Genomic DNA, 20205 nt, shown 5'->3' with positions numbered 1-20205 from the left:
CGGTATTAGATTCGATTTGTAAAGTGAAAAGAACTCCTGGGGTAATGAACAGCTAACTACACTGTTCCCTTTCATGTCCCACTACAATTACACAGTACTAATCTGTTTGCATGATTTTTAAACAATTCTTGTTCATATTCTTTGTCAGGTCCTGGTGTATTACAATAATACAGAGTACAGTGCAACAGGTGTTGTATGTCAATGCAAAGGGAGGGGAACTTACTGATAGCTACATTCATTAACTCTTCATTTACTGCTCCAGGACCAGTCGTAACTAAGTCCTGGCTGTACCAGTAAAATGTCTCACCTTCCGTTTGCACTGCAAAAGTATTAGTCTGTCGTTGTGCTTCCATACCCTGCATGGTTGGAACTACTGCTATGCCTAATAGTTGCATAAGATCTCTGCCCAAAAGGTTCACTGGGCATTTTGCAGAAACAACAATTTTGCTTTTCTGGGTTAATCCTGAAACAGGATCTGTTATTGTAATGTTATGGGAGACAGGCTCCCGATACAGTTGTCCATTAGCTGCTTTTACTAGTATGAAGTCATGTGATTCTGAATTTTCTGGTAGTTTGGAGGGGTGTACCAGAGTTCGTGATGCCCCTGAATTGCACAAAAATCTGACTTCCCTCCCTTCTACCAGGAGTGTCACTTCTGGTTTTGTGTCAGCTAGATAGAGCTCTAAGCTCAGTAAGGCTAGGTCTAATATTTCGTTTTCTTCACTATCGGTAGCTTCCTGCACTTCCTCTATTATCACATTCTCTGTTCCTTCTATCACATTGTCATTTGTCTTTTCCCTATTATTCCTATCTAGTGATTCTTGACTTTCATATAGTCAGTCCTCACCCTCATCATTTTTGTCTTCCACTGCTGCCTTCTTATTTTTCCTGCAATCCCTTGCCATGTGTCCTTTTTTCCCACATTTGAAGCACTCACCTCTTTTCTTTCTCGCTTCAAAGTCCTCTGATCATTGATCAGATTGTTTGTTTCCCTGGGCATTCTTTTTGCCCTTTTGTCCGGACTGTACTAAATAAACTTCTCCATCTTCTACAGCAAATGCTTGGGCTTTCTTTTTCTTTTTGTTGTTAAAATGCCTTTTGGCATGTCTAGCATATTCAAGCAGTGATTGTAATCTGCTTGTACAATGGTCTACCATGTGTTTAGTAATGAAACTACTTATGGGTGCAATACTGCCTTTCAAAAATGCATTCTTTAACTGCTGCTCATATGGGGAATCTTGTGTCTGATCTTCAGGCACTTGCATTCCACAGTGATTGTTAAAATATTCCAATAATCTGGTAAAATATCTATCAACAGTTTCACTTTCTTGTTGGATGCATTGATTAATGCAAGTCCAGTCTGCCCTAGGCTTTCATTTTTCAGAAATTCGGTCTGTCAGACCTTTCACTCTGTTGTCTAGTTCTGCACTGCTATGTGGGAGGGGTCTAAGTGCAGCGTCATGGGGATTCCAGTTGCCACTGATCATGTGCCAATCTGGACCTACTATTTGTCTGACCACTTTTTCTACTTCTTCTCCGAATAAAAGTGATAACTTAATCTCATGCCCTGTAAGTCTTCTAAGAACTTTCTAAAATTAACTTTTGGATGGGGAATTCCCTCTGTGGCTTTCCAGATGTCTTCTGGTGTCCACGGAGTATACTAAGGGAGTTGGGTTCTGCCTTTCTTGTCCTGCCTGAGGAGGTACTTCTATGAGTGGGCATATCTCTTCTTCACTCATAGCCCGTGAATTTCCATTCATTTGATATAATTCAATATCCCCTTTTAAATTACGTGTTCGAGACCTAGTCTCGATAGGATCTCTAACAAACGGTAGTGGTTTTATAGGAACAACTGGATATCGTGGAGGTGGGTCAGTTTGTTCTTTTGCTTCATATTCTGGTAAGGGAGCTGGTAAGGGAACCGAAACCAGAGTGGGCGGAGGGGCCGATGCTATAACTAAGTTATTATCCTCTTTGTCTAGAAACATTGCTTTTTAATTTTTATTCTTTTGTTCTCTTCGGTTTGCTTCCTCAATCCACCTGTGTGCTTGAGGAACTCCTAATTTACGCTGTTTTTTAACCCGACCTTTAGAATAGGTTTTTAGCTGTCTAATACGTTTGATAAGCGAGGATCTTTCAAGTTTCCCATCAAATTCATATTTATTAACCTATTTAGTGTAATATTTAACGTTGTCGGTGCGCTGTGATTGCATATATTTTGAGTCTTCGGTTAACGGTGGGCTTTGGGGTCTTTTCGTTTTTGCGCACATATTACCCATTTTGTTCTAGCATTTTTTAAATGTTACATAACCCTTTTGTTTTTAATGTGGTACCACCAAGTGTTTACAGTCTCTTCAGACTACCTGCCTACTTATTCTGTTTCCCTGATCTATGACAAGATAGCGATATTTCTGTCCCTGAATTTTTATAAATTCTCACAGAACAAATACAATCAAGTCTCTGATCTAAAACAGAAAAAAATAGATTCACCTTACCTGTGCCTCAGCGATTGATCACTCACTGTTCAAATGGAACCCGCCTTCAGTCGTAGATCAGAAAAGTGGCTGGCCTCTTTTGCACAACAATTCAGTCAGAGGTCTTTCAATGAAGAAGATCCGATGTGGTATCTTCCCTGCACAGTTTCATGCCACCTGGCCCATCTGATCCCAGGCTAAACGAGGGTTTCCAGCTCCAAAGGACCAAAAAATGTTAGAGAAAAATACTTTAAAAAGACCAAAAGCATAAGGTTCAGTTCAGGTAACTATTCTTGTGCAAGGAGACAAAAATGCAGTTACAGAGTTTGTCTGACTAAATCAGGAAGTGTCACAATTATTATACCTTTCTTTCAATACATTTCCCACTACGACTGATGTAGTAGATCACCAGTTCACATTTCTGTTACTTTACAGATGTTTCTCACATTTCTAGCTGATTCTTCAAAGTTTAAAAAATATTTTTCAGTAAACAGGATGGCCTTGATGACCACTGGTCAATTATAACTTTCTTGCTATGTGATGTTACAAGTCTAGGTACTATGGCTAATTTAAGCACAATACAAGTACAGATTTCTGAAGCAGTTCACTGTTTATAGTATCTAACTATCTTGCAGCTTGTGCACTTTTTCATCAACATGAACAGAGCTTATTGTCTATAATGAATGGAGCTACAGAAATTATTATTATTCTCTTTTTAATTTCCTGACCTAGCAGAAAATCACCTGCTTTCAAGTACATTTCCAAGGCATAAACATGTATTTTGCTGTGCTAGCAAACTAGGTCAGAGTGCATCTTGCAGTGTCAGAAAGCACAATTTCAGAAAAGCATATTTTCAGTCTCAGATAAAACTAATGCTGCATATAGAATAAAAACGTGTTAATCTTCCCTTATTAAAATAAGCATTGCACACATATGTTAATACATATTTTTCTAACACTGCTCAAGCAACAGAGACCTCCAAAGCAAAAACGCAAGCAACCTCCACTCCCCCAACACAACCCAAATGACACATAGCCCATAGACTCAGTGTGCCAATAAACCACAGCCCATAAGGCAAACCATCGTTCCCAACACACTAGTCACAGGTGACTCTATAGTCAGGCACAGTGATGTCCCACTCACCAGGCTAAACAAGGAGAAGGTTACTGTCAGCTGCCTGTCGGGTGCCAGGATCCACCACATAGCCCATGCACTCAGGTCACTCCACAAAAAGTACAAATATGACTCTGTCATTGTCCATGTTGGTGTGAATGACCTGAGATGTACTTCTCTGGACTACATGAAAAGAGACATGGAAGAGCTCTCTGATCTTGTAGCCCAGGCAGGTATGACCCTAGCCCTGAGTAGCATCATGCCATCGCCCAGAATTATACCGCAGTATAAGGACAAAATGATTGACTTCAACAATTGGCTAAGCATCTGGTGTCATTCTAAGGGGATCCAGTAACTCTCTGCCTGGGACGACATGGTTGACAGTCCACGATGCTTTGGCAGAGATGCCCTGCACCTGTTGTCCCTGGGATTCCAGATACTGGCTAAGGCTCTTGCCACCCCTATAGTGCCTTTTTTAGGCAAGGTTCAAATGGCAAAGTCACCACCGTAACAGGAACAGGCAAGCAAAAACTGAGAGTAATGCTACTCAATGCTAGAAGTCTAAATCTCAAAATGCTCTCACTCGAGTCACTCCTTAAAATGGAGAACATCAATACCACTGCAGTGACTGAGACCTGGTTCAAGGCTCAACAGAGCACCCAGGCTGTAACTAAAATCACACTTTTTGGCCATCTAACCTGGACCAGAACACCAAAGGCGGTGGTGTGTCCATATTCATTAAGGATATCCACACCTCCAGGCTAGTTGCGCAGCATAATGCATCTGAGGTTATCCAAGTGCAACTAATTCTGGGCAAAACTGCAATCCAAATTGTAGCTTGATACAGATCCCCCACCATGCCCCAGGATTCTCACTCCTCGTTTCTTGATATACTGGAAAATATTAGGGTTCAACCAAACACCCTAATAATAGGAGATTTCAACTACCGCACCATTAACTGGGAAAACTACTCATGTATCAACTCCTTCGCTCAATGATTTCTGGAATTCATAAATTCCAATGCTCTGGATAAACTTATCCACACCCCCACCAGGGGCAACAATATCCTAGACCTAGTCATTACCAACATGAGTGACCGATGTTCCACACCTGAAATCAACTACTCGTTGGTCAGATCCGACCATAAGTTAACAACCATAGATATTCGCATCCTTCCCCTACCCACCATTAAGGAAATCATGGCAAAAATTTCTCCAAAGCCAACTTCATGCTTCTTAAGACAGAAGTGGGGAACTTCATGACACCCATGCAGATGGACAACACAGTTACAAATGCTGGATCCTACAAAAATGCACTCTATAAGCACTTACATGAGTGCATGACTCGTGCTATCCCAAACAGAACCAAGATGCTATCCTCCAAAAAAAGGAAGCCAATTTGGTCATAAACAAACTCTACAACAGAAGGAAGAAACTGTTGCAAAAGAGAGTAAAATCCCATGAGTGGAGGAGCTGCCTAGTCAGCCTCAGTAAGAAGCTGAGATCCCTTATAAGATCCTCCAAAGCTAGCTATGAAAACAAAATCACCACTGATTCTAAGGGCAACCACAAAGCATTCTATAGCTATGTCAAGAATCTCAATGGCAACACCCAGATCTGCTCTGAGTTACAGCACAACAGCATGACAATTACAGAATCAACTGATATTGCCAACATCCTGTCAGATAGGTTCAGTGCTAACTTTACCCCCCTCTCACCCCCTAAAGGGTCTATATCTATACAGGAAGAATGCAGATTCCCTGTAATCACAGCTATGCAGGTAAAAGCTGCACTCTCTAAAACCAAAAACACAGCATCCATGGGACCGGAGAACATCCCAGGCTGTATTTTACACAAACTTCAGAATGAACTGGCTCCCCACCTAAACACCATGTTCAATCATAGTCTCACATCAGGCTTTGTGCCTACTGAATGGCGCATAACAACAGTTATCTCACTTCACAAAGGGGGAGCCACCACTGATCCTGGGAACTATCTCCCTATTAGCCTGATGAGCCTGGTCTGCAAGGCCATGGAACATATATCATCATAGAACTCATAAACAAAGACACTGGAAATGTTCAAACTCTGGACCTCGCCCAGTTCGGGTTTGTGAAAGGCAGATCATGCCTTCTGAACCTGATCGACTTCTTTGAGGCATTCACCATAGCCGTATATAAGGATAAGGTGGTTCACACAGCCTATCTTGACCTCGCCAAGGCTTTCAACACCATCCCCTATTCTGGAATTATAGCTAAACTCACTAAACTAGGTATAAATCCCTATGTCACAAGATGGGTTGCCAACTGGCTCACTGACATAACCCACACTGTAAAAGCTGCCAACTCCAAATCTAACTTCATACCTGTTCAGGTTCAGTTCTGGGACCTCTCCTGTTTGGTATCTACTTCTCTGAAGTACAGGCTATCACAGAAGCCTCTGGATAATGAAGTTTGCAGATGACTGCAAACTAGGAGCCATAGTTGAATCCCCAAATGATGTGGACATCCTAGAGAAGGGCCTCACTGAGACATATGCCTGGTGTCAGAGGCATGGCCTCAAGCTCAATGCCAAAAAGTGCATTGTCATCCCCTTTGGTAAAAACTCTGCACCCATGAACTACCACATAAACGACAGTCTACTTAAGGCCTAATGTGTGATAAGAGACCTTGGGACCCAGGTGTACAGTAGTCTCCCTTTTGATAATCCCATCACCACAGTAGTCAGGAAATCCTTCGGTGTGGCACACCTCATCACAAAAGGGTTCTCCTCCAGGAAAAAAGAGGTAATTGTTCCCCTCTACTTGGCACTCAATAGACCCATTATAGAGTGCAACGCCCCTTTTGAAATGTACCTCACAAGACATCTGTAGCAGCTGGAAAGGCCATAGAAGTACCTCACAAAGAGGATCACTGGCCTCAAACAGATTTCTTACACTGACCATCTCAAAAAACTCCAGCTTTACTCTGTAGCATATCACCTACTCCGAGGGATCTCTGCCTAACATATAAAGCTATGTTAAGCCCAGAGCTGCTGGACATGCTACACCTTAAGAAATCCCAATTCCTCTGAGCTACATGTTCTAGGGACCTAAACATTGTCACCACAATAAACAGGACATGCTGGAGGGATAGATTCCTGTCCCAGAGACTTCCTATACTCTGGGACAAGCTACCCATCTATGTCTAGCAAAGTTCCTCATTAGCACTCTTCAAGAAAAATCTTGATTGGGGGGCAGAGCCTAATGGCTAACTGAAAGCAGCTTAAATTTGAGCTCTTCAAACTCTTACTAGAAAATACAGGGAAAACTAAAAATATTTAAAAAATTTTGGGTAATTATTGAAGAAGAAGTAACATACAATAAAAATACCAACTTTGAAGAAAAAATTCAGAAATTTTCCTGTCAAATACTTCAGAGGACACCACAAGCTGTTGAAAATGAGTAACTCAAAGAACTCACACTCAGATTCTATACTGAAAAAAGAGATGAAACAGATATCTGCTACTTTACTGGACTTGTCGTTAAAGATGGAAAGATTTTCTGAGAACTTAGAAAGTCTTAAAGATAACTGTCAAAAACAAACTGAAATTTTTAAAGAAATATTACAACAGCAACAAACAAAAATTTCTGACATTGAGACTTCCTTAAGTGATGTTGATGGGAGATTAAAAGAAGAAGAACTACAAACCCAATTTTTGTTACAACAAAATACATGGTTAATAAATAAAATGGATGATATTGAAAATAGAGACAGAAGAACAAACATAAGAATTTTTGGTCTTCCAGAGAAAACTGAAGGAGATGACATTATCTCATTTTTGAACTCCTGGCTACCTGAAGTTCTAGGATTAAAAGAAGGATTATCTTATGGAATAGAAAGAGCACACAGAGCTATTGGTAAGCCACTTTCTACTTCTTCTAAGTCTGCTCCAAGATCCATAGTGATTAAATTCTTATCTTTTATGGACAAAGAACTAATATTGAGATCAGCATGGAGGAAAAATCCTGTTATGTATAAACAGTCATTATTAAGATTTGATAATGATTATTCCACAAGAGTTCTGGATTTAAGGAAGAAAGCATGGCCATTAGTAAAACTTCTAAAGCAGCATAAAATCAAGACACAGCTCAATTATCCTGCCAAAATAAGAATTCAATACAATAATGACATGAGATCTTTTAATAGCATAGAGGAAGCCACAACCTTCATAAAAACCAACAACATAATTCCACTTCCTGATGAAATGGACTGGGCAAATTCATCTTCCCTAAAAAGAGCTTCAGGAAAAAATATCTGGTCGGAGGTGAGGGAAAAAAAGAAGCAGAAGACTGACATGAAGAATTCGGAAGATACTACCTCTCTCAAAGTATCAACTAAGGTATGACTACATTATCTAAAAGTTAATTCCCTTAATATATGACTCAAAGCAGTTTTTCTGCCCTTTATTAGTTATTTAGCCTATTATAATAATATTTTATTTAGTACTTAAAAATTGATTCACTAAGGAACTGAAATGCATAATTGCTTTTTTTTTAGGTTGTCGCATGAATATAAAATCAAGACAGTTTATTAGATGCTTATTAACATTGTTCTAGAAGTCCTTATAATAGTTTATCTTTTAGACTATTTCTCCTAAATAAGTATTTCATAGCTAAAATAAGTTACTAGCAACTGTCTGAATAAATTCCTTTATATTCTATAATAGTATGTTATGTTATTAAAGTGCACATTTTCTACTTATCAACCAAAATTTAGAGATAAATATGTTAAAAATAGAAATGTTTCTAAATGCATCAGTTGTTCTTAGAATATCATTGAACCATTTAAAAGTAAATAGCATTCACGAACCTACTGCTTGGCTATTTTTAGATTTTTACACAGAAAGTTGTTCACCATCTCTTTCACAGCACGAGATATACTGAAGCATGCATACTTGTAGTTACAATTACTGACCAGAAGATGGCGCGCAAGTACACACTATCACAATATCCCTTTTCTAAACTCGGCTGTTCTGTTTGCTTGAAATGAAAGCGTTTAGCTTTCAGTTAATTTTACACATCATATTTTCTCCTTTTATCTCCTGCTACAGCATTATTTCCTATTACTAACTTCAGATAAAAGTATACTTAAAAATAGTGCTAAAATAACTTTGAATAAAGCGCTATATATATGCTTACAAACACATTAAATTATCATTGCTACTTGTGGAGAATAGAATTGCAAAAGTCTAATGATAGTATTTCTTAAATTAAATTGGATGTTATCATCATTTTAATAAATTATTTAAGTATGAGCAGCAGTCATGAACTTTCTGTTTTTGATTTCTTTAGCTTTCTGTTATGGAAAGTAGCTTGTCTTTACACATTTAACAAGTGAAATGCTGAAATGCTTACAGCTGTAATTACAGCTACTTCCCAGAAGATGGTGCTCAAACATAACATTGTAAAGTTTTTTTTTTTTGTTTTTTTTTTTTCTTCTCTCTGCACATTATTATTTAATACTTTGAATGTGAAATGTTTACTTTTAAATTATTTCTAATTTCCCAAGTGCTTTCATTATTTCCTATCATTTAAAAAGAGAAGGGAGGAAAAGTGGAAAGAAAAAAGAAGGAAATAATAAAAAAAAAAAAAGAAGAAGGAGAGTAAGGAAAAAAGAAAGTAATAGTGTTGTCAGTTGCTGTTAAATTTTACCAGTGATATATCCAAATATAGCGATACCTGCGCTTTGAAGAAGGTGTTACATAAACTGACTGGGATAGAATGAACCATTTAAATACTGCTGTGATCTGGTGATTAATGTCTTGTATATATACGATGTACATGCTCTCCAAACTCATGTTATTCTTAATGTGTTAGATGGTTTAGTTTCATTTGTTGACTTAAAGTGACATGAAAGAAACTTCCAACTACTAGTTTAAAAGGTATTTCAGATGCTTATTTATTTATTTAATAACCTGTTCTATTAAACAAGTTAACATACGCAAAGAAGCTTCATAAAAGGAGAAACAGAAAGGAAAAAAAACAATCATTATAAATAGTTGTATATGATACAACTGTGACTTCTTAGCATTATCATTGTAACTTACATTCATAGGCATAATGCTAGTTTATTGTTTACAGCCTACTTTAAATATGAGACTTTTATCAGTTATTAAATACTCACTACATTTGTGTTTACAGATGATTAACTCTGTTATGTGTGGCTTTTACCTGGAACTAAATAGAGAAAATCTTCTGAATAATAGCTAATTAGTTATAGAGTTATAAAAGGTCACATATAAATAATGCAAGAGTTTAACTCTTCACACAAATTAATAATTTTTCTTTACTTTATTATATAGACAACAGAATTATAAAAGTCATGACATCTTGACCGGGTTTGATAAGTTATATTGTTTAAGTAGACATAATCTAATATGTAATAATTCTTATTGTTAATTATTAATATAGTAATTTATTTTAGAAGATTGTAATAATAATCAAATAATATGATATATCTTATACAGTTTTGGAAAGAAATTATAAGAGTTTTAGTAACAATGTACCAATTCTGATAATGCAAATTTATAGCACAAGTATTAATTCTATTTCTAATAGCACAGTTATAATCCCTTATAGATAGTTTAATATTGTTGTTTGTAAATTAATACCATTACTACAATGTATGGAAAATAACTATATAAATGACTAATTAATGGAAGCATTGTACTCTATGGGTACAATATTACCTATACCAAGACATGAAATAATAACAAAATGACTAGCTATTTATTAATTAATTTATACTATGTTGATGGAATGCATTCATGTAGTAACAAGATTTTACAGTCAAGATTTAAATATATACATGCATGAAAGTATTTGATGTTCTCTGATTTTAGTTTTGTTTTCCTTATTGAAGAGCTCAAGCTAGAGTAATATTTCTTCTTTAATGCTAATGTTTATCTTGAAGGTAAATCTGTTTGAACTTCTAAGTTCAAACAGATTTGAGGTGTTAGACACTTCATGTTTGAGACTTGGTGTGGTTGAAACATTATTTGTATGTATAAAATATGTCAATACAATGTTTTTCAATTTTTTTGTTTCTCAGAGGTCCAAATGGAAGATTTTTTTTTAAACACACATAGAAATAGTTATACTTGTTTTGTAATAACTTCTAAAAGAAAAGAGGATATAACTAATATACTAAATACCATAGGTCCTAAGACAAAGCAAACATCTAATAAAACAATCAACCTGAAAGCACATGATAAATATTTATAAAAATGACTGAAACAACTTTGTTATCTATAAACATTAATGGTTTAAATAACCCTATAAAAAGGTCAAACTTTCTAAAATATCTGAAATTACAAAAAGTACAAATTATATTTATACAAGAATCCCATCTAAAATTAGAGGAAGATTTCATATGGAAACCCAATGACTATGTAATCCTCTCTCATTCCCAGTATAAAAAAAAACAAGAGGAGTTATAATCTTATGGAAAAGAAGTACCATTGTTCCACAGATCATTTACAAACATGAAGATAAAGAAGGGTTATTATCAATTGTAATAATAAAATATCAAAATAGAATTTGGACTTTAATAAATATTTATTGGATTCCTGGAGTTGGACTATCTACTGTTAAAAAACACATAGAATTGATTAACAAAGTATATAAAGGTATGATAATATTGGGGGGAGATTTTAATTGTATTCTGGATAGCTCTGAAACAACTAATAAAATAAATTTACGTCTTTCACCCGTAGGTAAATATTTCAAGAGTTGGATAGAAAACTTAAATTTGATAGATGCATTTAAGTTTAAAGAACCTAACTCACTAAACTATTCACACAGTGATTATCTCTTTAATACTCAAACAAGAATAGATAAAATACTTATATCTTCTGACTTAAACAACAGAATAGTAAATTTTTCTATTATTCCATGTCCTCTTTCAGATCATAATGCCTTAATCATTAAAGTACAAATGGATTTTAAAAGATTAAATCTAGTAACAAGAATACCAGCCTACATTTTTAAATTAAAGGAATTTAAACCTTGGCTAGATACAGAAATTAAATACTTTTTAGAAACAAACCTGATTAAAGATACAGACAATACAATAACACGGGACACATTAAAGGTCTTTTTATATGGCAAAATTGTTACATGGTTTAAAAATAAAACAAAAGAATGGGAATCTGAACTACATAATACTCAAAAAGAAATAATAGAATTAAATATAAGCTATTATGATATATCAGAAGATCAGAAAAAAAAGGAGAAGAAGTTAAAGATTTAAATAAGAAATATAATGAAATTCTTACCCATAAGACAAATCTAGCTTTGGAAAAACTAAAATTTGCCTCAATATGAACATCCCCAAAACACCTCCATAACTTAGCTATGAGAATTAAGAGACAGAATTCTGAAAAAAAAATCATAAATATAATACACAAAGGGAAAGGGAAAAAGAAGGTATCTGAAGTAAATGATGTTCTTGAAGCCTTTAAGTACTATTATGCTCATCATTATGGAAATAAGGCTAGCAATACTACTTCTTTAGAGCTGGAATTTAACTGTCCTTTATTAAATACATTACCTGCACAACTAAAAATAGACCTGGATAAACATATCTCCATAAAGGAAATAAAAGATATAATCAAAGTAAGTAAGAATAACAAATCACCAGGAATGGATGGAATCATAATGGAATTATATAAAATTCTCCCAAATGCAGCAATTTCTTTATTTCATAATATGCTAAATGAAATTCAAACACAAAATATAATCCCACCATCCTGGAAATACTCACTAGTTACTCCTATAAAAAAGATAAAAAAAGATTTATCCCAGTGTAGCTCATATAGACCAATCTTTCTGCTTAACAATGATTATAAAATTTTTATGTCTATCTTAGTGAATAGAATTAAAAAATCCTTAATTCACGTTATAAATGAAGACCAAACAGGCTTTATATTTGGTAGACACACGTATGATAACATTCAGAGAATATTAACTACTATTGAAGCTTTGAATAGAGATAACTTAGAAGCCCTTATAATTACACTTGATATAGAGAAAGCATTTGATTCAGTAAATTGGGATTACTTATTCAAAATTCTGGTATTTTTTGATTTTCCATCAAACTTTATAAATTTAATAAAGAACATATATAAAGATACACTAGCTTATGTAAAGTTAGGTCCATTTACTTCAGAGGCTTTTAAAATAACTAAAGGCTCTAAGCAAGGCTGTCCTATGTCTCCCATACTATTTGCCTTAGTGATAGAACTATTTGCTTCTACAATACGAAGTGAACTAAAAATAGAAGGAATTAATTTCTATAATCAATATAATTCCAAAATCATGTTATTTGCTGATGACATCTTGTTGACTTTAAAACCAAAAGAAGAGACCATACAAGCATTAGAGGAAAAAATAAAAGAGTTTTCCTCCACTTCAGGTCTTTATTTCAACAAAGCAAAATCAAAACATATACTCTTGAATAGAGATGATGTTTATCATCTGAGTGAGTATCAAATTATTGGAGAAAGAGTTTCATCACTCGAATACCTAGGAATTCTTATAGCTGACAACATAAATACTACTATAACTTTAAATTATAATAAAATTCAAAACTTAATTCAAAAACAAATTGATACCTGGAATAAATTAACATTAAAATTTGAAGATAGATTACAGATAATAAAAATGATATTATTACCCCAAATAAACTATATAGCATTAGCAATTCCTATCTTACCAAACAAAAAAATTATAAAAAATTCAGAAATTCTTGATGGGCTTTCTATGGTATCCAAAAAAAAAAATAGAATTGCTTTCACACACCATATTAGACCCTGGGACTTGGGAGGAATTAAATTTCCAGATATAGAGACATACATTAAAGCTTCCATCTTTAAACTTGTACTACAATGGATAAACCCAAACTACTCGTCTAGGTGGAAAACTCTACATACAACTTTTTTCTTAAATGAAAATAAAACATTAAAAAATATAGACTTGAAGAATCATAACAACATATTTTGGCACTTATTAAGTAGCAATCTACAAAACAATACAACAAAACCTACCAATTTATCATACTTAAATAACATATATAATCTATTTAGAAATTTCTTAAAAACAAATTCTGATATAAAACTATGGTTTGAACTTTTGATAGCTTTTAATACAACAAAGAATTTTAAAGAAAAAATTCAAGAAAAAAAATGTATTAAATGGGAAACTAAACATTTTATTTGTTGGTTCCAATGCTTAAACAATTCTAGCACATTAAACATCCAACAAGTAATAGATGAATTTAAAATACTTGATAAAGATAGAGAAGATCTCCAAAAAGTATTGCATCACGCAAAAAGTTTGTGGGAGGTTATTAATAATTCAAGTTTTAATTCTAAGCCAAAACTCATAAATTATATACAAGAAATAATTTATGACAAGCATAACAAGTTAATTTCTATATCTAAAATATATAAAATATTAATAGTGTATAAAACCAAAATAACTCAAAACACATGGAATACTATAACAAAAGATCTGACTACGAATCTATCTCCTGAAAGTAAAAATGATCTTCTGCAATCAGTTAAATTAACCTCTAACTTCCAGATATGGAAAATCTTCACATGGAAATTTTTGCATAGAGCTTTTTATACCCCAAACAAAATTGCTAAATTTAATCCTAATCAGAAAGCTACTTGTTGGAGATGTACTCTAAATTGTGAAGCAGATTGGTTACATATATTCTACGATTGTATTAAAAAGTTCTGGGATGACATTAATACATTTCTTCAAGCCATTTATAATGATACATTTGTTTTAACAAAATCATTAATTTTTTTGAATGTTGATGCCTTAATAACTGTTAATAAAAGAGATCAACTTATTTTATGGGCTATTCTGGCTGTGGCCAGAAAATGTATAACAAGAAGATGGAAATCCACAATCTCTCCAAGTTATGAAGACTTCATTTTTCTTTTAAGGGAATCTGCACTAAAAGAAATAAAAGTTAAAAAAGAAAGAATTTTTCCCAGATGTTGGATTAACAACCCTTGGAATAGAGTCTTGATACTCATAGACACACTACAAAAAGACACAACTTTCTCTTCGTGAATTTAAAGGGGACATGGAATAATGTGAACTTAAAGGAACATATAATTATAAATGTCATATGTGTTTTTTTTTTCTCTCTGTTTCCTTTCTTTGGACCATTTGTAAATATTGTACATATTGTTATGATTATTAACTACTTCTGTTAACTTGATCTGTAATTAATAGTGACTGTATCACAATTTACTCATAAACATAAAAAAAAAAATAAAAATCTGTTGAGTAAAGAAAAAAAAAGAAAAATCTTGATTAGTGGATGGGAAATAGGAAATACACCCCGGGGATCACTTCGGTGGCTCTGGTCAACAGGGGTACAGGAAATTAACTTTCTTAGGTGGCGTAAGCTAGGGAACCTTGTTGGCTATGCTTACTTAGGCCCTTGGGCCGATAGCCTAGTACCTACCTATGAACCTATGAACCTATGGTAACACAATCAGGGAGAGGGTGCACATTTTTTCAGGAGATATCAGGCAAATAGAGGGAAGATAATAGTGAGGGAAAGTGTGGACAGCAAACAGAGGTAGGCAAAGACACAAAAGATATGGGAACACCAGTATCAGGAATAGGATGAGGTTCAGCAGCTGTTGTCATTTCCAGCTGTGACCAAGTAGGAGCTTACTTGCCACCCTGAATTCCGTTACCATTAAGTCCTTGCTCCTATGGGGAAGCCAATGTTGGGCAAGAACACAACTCAAGGAGTCTCCAGAGGAGGTGCGACATGTGGCCAATACAGAAATATAACCTCCTGACAATGATCTCCCTTGAAAACATACACGCACGTGCACACACACACACACACACACACACACACACACACACACACACACACACACACACACACACACACACACACACAGTACTTCCAGACTGTGCCAATTAACCCCCACTATCATCATCATCAGAGGTTATAGACCCTCCAGTATCAGGTGGTGGCAGTTCCACAGCACTGGTGTTAGATAAAGAATCACCCTTGAATACACCAAACCACAATGTCCTGTGTACTGTAAGTATGACCCAACACCAGAAGTATACATGAAAGTGAGGTGCACAATTAGTAACATTAAAAAAATATCAGTTGTATACCTTGTACAGGTGACCACACATGGGAAAATCCCCTGATGACAGCTTTAATAAATTGGACAGTGGCTAAGGGGTCAGTAGAACTTACAGGTATTTTTCCACAGAAACAGGTCTACATACCTGGAACATCTCAAGCAGATATTCTTATTGGGTTCTCAAGCTCTGCGCCAATATCCAGCACCACATTACAGGACTATTCTCTCATCTCTGTGAGGAGTGTCTCTAACTTGTCTTCCTATGCCAGATGGAAGTTCTTTGTTCAGTTGCATGAGTAGTGTAAGTAGCCCCATGGTACACTATTCTATAAGTACAGTCCTGACCACCAATTACGCATTATTGTCCACTAACACATTTTTCTGTGTATAGTCCAGGAGGCTGATTGGCAGCAGTCAGCCATGGATAGAGAGGGCCTGGACTAGCACTACATTCTCTGCACTAGAGAGCTTTGGTTTCAATGTAGTCTTTCCAGCAGAGTCTGCTGTGTTTTTCACTTGCTTTGTGTTTTAGGTATTACTCTGAAGGTATGGGAAACATTGCTATAAGCACCTTGTTCATGAGTGACATTTTACACCACTGTTGCCCATATAGCATTCTGTTGTTGTGTCTAAAAGTCATATATCTTTATCCACACTGTTTAAAGAATGCAAGGCACATAAGTTGTCTGAGTAAATGTCCCCAGCGTACAACATCTATCACATTGCAACAAGCCAATGTGATATAGTTGCTTGCTTTCAGGGATAAAAACATTTTGTAGATAAGATATATGTTTAACCTATACCAGACTTAATTGTTTTTAATAAAACAGATAGCACAAGGCTGACCAAAATATGTTGAATTGTGCTCTGAGTAAGTGCTGATAGGTCTGTCTCCCATTATAATAACAATCCTTTAGCCCAACAATTTCCTTACCCTTAAGGTAACCCTCACAATACACCTTTCAAAAACCTTTAAAGGTATTGGCCAAGTTATTTCATTTGGTAGATAAATATAACAGCAGTTAACAACAGCCATACTTGACAAAGTAAACTTGCAAAATGTAGCAATTGTCTCAAATAAGCTGAGATTGAGTTTGCCTTGACAAATAGTCTGCGATTCACCTGTTGCTCATTTACAAGTTACTTTTCTAGAAATGTGCCCATAGAGTGCCGTTTCTCAGGGTTATGTCATGCAACTTTGGCTACCTGGCTATGTTGATTATGCTAATTATCGTGCAACTCATTATTGTTTCTTAATTGCTCAATTTACATATTGAAATAACTTGCAAAAATGTGCTCACTTCTGTTTAGTGCTGTGCACAGGCCTGGATCCCAACAGACAGCACTGTGCATTCATTGTCCTCACTATGCCCCTAGTGGGAGGTTTGTAATTCAACATATAACCTTATAGAAACGTGGTCACTATACTTCTTGCTTTAATAACAACATATAAAGGGTACATAACTTTCATGTTTGTCACACTAAAGTGCCATTGTGAACCATTATAATACAGTATGCTTAGAAAATCAAGCCGCAACTCCACAGCTGAAATCAATTTCCGACACTTTATAATTGTCACTTAACAAAGTGACCTAAAGACCATTCAATCCTAGCAAGTTCTCAAAAACTTTCCACAAGTCTAAAATGATACACAGACCCTTCGGTCCTATTTTATTCTTCAAAGAAATTTCTTAATAACTTTACAACTTTGATAAAAACAGCATCAGTAAAATATTGCTGGCACTTTCTTAATCCCAGAAAAATAAAACTTTGGCAGAGCTTTAGATACTGCTTGATAACAAGTGCTTTTCATAAACAGCGTGCAAAACATAGAGCATATAGCTCTGCAAAGTCTTGAGCTGGTGGCTCTGCAATGTCTTAAGCTGGTAAACGTTCTCCCAAACGTGAGCTTAAACCTTACCACAACTTGAAAATGCTCCGTAACAGCAAACGTTGTTGCAAATGCGCCATAACAATAGACGCTGTTTACAAATGCATGAAAAACACAAAGTATGACACTCTGTAGGTACTTCAAGCTTCTAGAATTGCAAAAAAGTTTTCACAAAAGGTAGTTGTTCACTCTGTACAAACACAAAACTCTTGAAAGTCCCAAAGTAACTCAATAAGCGCTTTCGGTAAAACCTTCTTCAGATCATGCAAGATAGGGACTCCATTTCTTTCTTTATCAAAAAATGTAGCCTATGAGCTTCAAAATAGCAGGTAACACTCTTTTTTTCAAAAACACTGTCAGCCTATGGCTTTGTTTATTATGAGGCACGCCTTCTCTTTTACGCAACAGTAGGTCTGGCTTTAAAGGAATAACAGCTTTTAAATCTGGAGGGCAATCTGCCCATAAATTAATTATCCATTTAGTTTCACTTATTTCAGTTTTGTTAGTAACATCACCTCATCTAATCCCATCATAAAAAAAAAAAAAAAAAAAAAAAAAAAAAAAAAAAAAAAAAAATTATAATACAGTATGTAGTCTAGCTTGGCTCACCATCTGCAGTGCAAATGTAACGTTCACCACTGCACTGACTATGGCACATGCATGTAGTGGCTGCCATTTTTGTCTGCTTCTTCTAGGTTACACATCATAACTAAAGAAAAAAGCTGGCATGTGGAACAGACTCAATCTTTCTCTATCTTCTTCATAAAGATTGTAGTTAGAGACTCTTGCAGGAAGGATATCATGGGACTCATTATAAGGCCTCGAATAGTTTGGCTCAAGATGTTACCCATGATGCTGACATCCCACACTCAAGGAACTCATGTTGTCACCATTATAGTGACATAAGGCATCAAGTCCTGACCTGCTAGACCAGTGGAAGTATGAGGTGAGAGACCAAGCATCACCTATGTATTATAAGTACAACTTGTGTTACAATCTGCCAGTGTACGTCATCCATAGACTTACACACTGCTGTTTTACATCACCTATGTATTAAAAGTGCAACTTGTGTTACAATCTTCCAGTGTACATCATCCATAGACTTACACACTGCTGTTTTACATCACCTATGTATTATAAGCACAACTTGTGTTACAATCTGCCAGTGTACATCATCCATAGACTTACACACTGCTGTTTTACATCACCTATGTATTATAAGCACAACTTGTGTTACAATCTGCCAGTGTATGTCATCCATAGACTTACACACTGCTGTTTTACATCACCTATGTATTATAAGTACAACTTGTGTAACAATCTGCCAGTGTACGTCATCCATAGACTTACACACTGCTGTTTTACATCACCTATGTATTATAAGTACAACTTATGTAACAATCTGCCAGTGTACGTCATCCATAGACTTACACACTGCTGTTTTACATCACCTATGTATTATAAGTGCAACTTGTGTAACAATCTGCCAGTGTACGTCATCCATAGACTTACACACTGCTGTTTTACATCACCTATGTATTAAAAGTGCAACTTGTGTAACAATCTACCAGTGTACGTCATCCATAGACTTACACACTGCTGTTTTACATCACCTATGTATTATAAGTACAACTTGTGTTACAATCGGCCAGTGTACGTCATCCATAGACTTACACACTGCTGTTTTACATCACCTATGTATTATAAGCACAACTTGTGTTACAATCTGCCAGTGTACATCATCCATAGACTTACACACTGCTGTTTTACATCACCTATGTATTATAAGCACAACTTGTGTTACAATCTGCCAGTGTACGTCATCCATAGACTTACACACTGCTGTTTTACATCACCTATGTATTATAAGTACAACTTATGTAACAATCTGCCAGTGTACGTCATCCATAGACTTACACACTGCTGTTTTACATCACCTATGTATTATAAGTGCAACTTGTGTAACAATCTGCCAGTGTACGTCATCCATAGACTTACACACTGCTGTTTTACATCACCTATGTATTAAAAGTACAACTTGTGTAACAATCTACCAGTGTACGTCATCCATAGACTTACACACTGCTGTTTTACATCACCTATGTATTATAAGTACAACTTGTGTAACATTCTGCCAGTGTACATCATCCATAGACTTACACACTGCTGTTTTCCATCACCTATGTATTATAAGTACAACTTGTGTAACAATCTGCCAGTGTACGTCATCCATAGACTTACACACTGCTGTTTTCCATCACCTATGTATTATAAATACAACTTGTGTAACAATCTGCCAGTGTACGTCATCCATAGACTTACACACTGCTGTTTTACATCACCTATGTATTATAAGTACAACTTGTGTTACAATCTGCCAGTGTACGTCATCCATAGACTTATACACTGCTGTTTTACTCACTATAGTACCTAAATGTGCTGCAGAGGATAGGTGGGTGCATAGGAAGCAAACAAAAGAGCACCTAAGACAATGCCAGGGTGAGTATATTTACTTCAAACGCTACATCATTTAATTCAAAATTCTGTA

The sequence above is a fragment of the Protopterus annectens genome, chromosome 7.part0, assembly GCF_019279795.1.
Source record: "Protopterus annectens isolate FY-2018-M chromosome 7.part0, PAN1.0, whole genome shotgun sequence".
NCBI classification, from domain to species: domain Eukaryota; kingdom Metazoa; phylum Chordata; order Ceratodontiformes; family Protopteridae; genus Protopterus; species Protopterus annectens.
Note: the sequence above shows the minus strand (reverse complement) of the source record.